Source organism: Podarcis liolepis (assembly GCF_965112155.1).
Source record: "Podarcis liolepis genome assembly, chromosome: W".
Classification (NCBI taxonomy): domain Eukaryota; kingdom Metazoa; phylum Chordata; class Lepidosauria; order Squamata; family Lacertidae; genus Podarcis; species Podarcis liolepis.
Genome location: NC_139568.1, coordinates 2,069,784 through 2,071,783, shown reverse-complemented (window position 1 = coordinate 2,071,783; position 2,000 = coordinate 2,069,784).

Genomic DNA, 2,000 nt, shown 5'->3' with positions numbered 1-2,000 from the left:
ATACCACTCCATTCATGTCTCCCATCAAAATAATGTTATAGTCCATATAGTCCAACAAAGTCTCATGCAGCTTTTTATAAAATTCAGATTTCCCCTCATTCGGTGCATATACTCCAATTATTAAGAATTTTTCTCCTTGTGTTTGAATTTCAATTGCAATAAATCTGCCTTGGTCATCTTTAAAAACAAATTTCGTTGAAAGGCTCTCTTTTGCATAAATAACTACTCCTCGCTTTTTAACCTTATCTGATGAAATAAATTCTTGACCCAGTCTCTTGTTAATCAATATTTTCCTGTGTAGCCTTATCACATGTGTTTCCTGTAAGCAAATTAGGTCCAAATGTTCCTTTTTCAACAAATGAAAAACTTTTTTCCTTTTCTCTGGGGAATTCAGTCCATGAATATTCCAACTTAATAGTTGCAGAGACATGATGTATTTAAATTATTTCCCTCCAACTGCTCCCAATAACTCCTCTTGTTCTGATGGTGGTATCACTTTCTGTAGTTTGTCCAATCCCAAAGGTGGTAATACTTTGTCTAATGCTGCTAGTCCTGAGGCTCCTGGTTCTCCTTCCACTCCTTTTTGCAAGTCTTCTTCGTGGTCTCTCAGAAATTTTTCTTTCTCCTCCACTGATCTTATTTTAAACTTTTTACCTTTAAAGGTAAAAGATAGGCCTTGAGGAAATTCCCACCTAAAAATGGTTCTGTTTCCTTTCAGCAATGACACCAGATCTGTATAATTGGACCTGAGGTCCAAAAGTTGTTTCGGGATATCCTTAAATATCTCCACTATTGAGTCCTGAATTATCAAGGTATTCTGGTAATGCAGGTTCAATATTTTGTCTCTCTCCTCTTTTGATCGAAGGGTGATCAAACAGTCTCTCACCCTGTTCTTTCTCCCTTCTCTTCCAAGTCTGAAAGCCTTTAGTATCTTAAAATCTTGCTTATCATCCAGTTTCCAGAATCCTGCAAATTCCTGTGTCAAAAAGTCACTTAAGTTCTCTTTCTCAAGCTCAGGTACCGTCCTGACCCTTAGATTGGTCTGCTTCTCCTTCAATTCAATCATAGACAAAAGTGCCTGGTGGGCCCCAAGCTGCGACTGATGGTCCCCAAGCTGTTTATTTATCGGAATTATCTTTTCTTCTACTGCCACTGCTTTTTCTTTTGCCTCTTGAGCTATCTTTTGATTTGATGCTGATTCCTGCAGTAACTTTTCAATTGATTCTGTGTTCGAGTTCACCTTCTGGCTCAAATTATTAATACTTGTAGTGTTCTGGTCAATTTTATTTGTTGCTTCAGTGACTTGTTTACTTAATTTATCCAAAGTTTCGTAAATCTTGCTAAGAACTGAAATAAATCCTTCTTCTGATGTCATCCCCTTTGCCCCGGCTTGTGTTGGATCTTCCCCTTGTGGTACAGGGGGGCCAGATGCAGATGCTCTGCGTTGCTGCAGTATTGCACTAGTCTGTTGGAGTCTAACCTTGCCTGATCTTGTTGTCTTTTCATCCACTTTTGTTACCTTCTCATCCATGGCACTTTATCTCTAAGTCAAGGTCACTCCCACAGTCAGACTTGTTTTTCTGTAAGACTTTCACAGGCTGGTTGAAAATGGAAAATTCCCCAACCAATTGTAGCAATTTCAGTAGGCCTCTAGGGGGACACAGTAACAGTCAATAATAATGCAACAAAATGTCTTGTCAGTTTTTCAAAAGCCCCCCTTCAAGAAAATAAATAGCAGTTTCAACTGTTTCAGAGTATCTCACTTGCAGAGTTATCTAGCAACAAGTTACATTGTCTTTAAAAAGTGCAGGTTCTCAATGCAAGAGTTCAATTTAATCTTGACAGTCCGTTCCCAGGAATTGAGTGGTGGTCTTAAGTCTCTTTCCTTCTCCTTTCAGATTTTTAATATAAGCAGAAAATACTTTCTCTTCTTCCCTCCCTCTCCTTCAACTCAGGGGGGGAATTCCTCTGGTTTGACGTTTGGAATTTAAGTCTTTTTA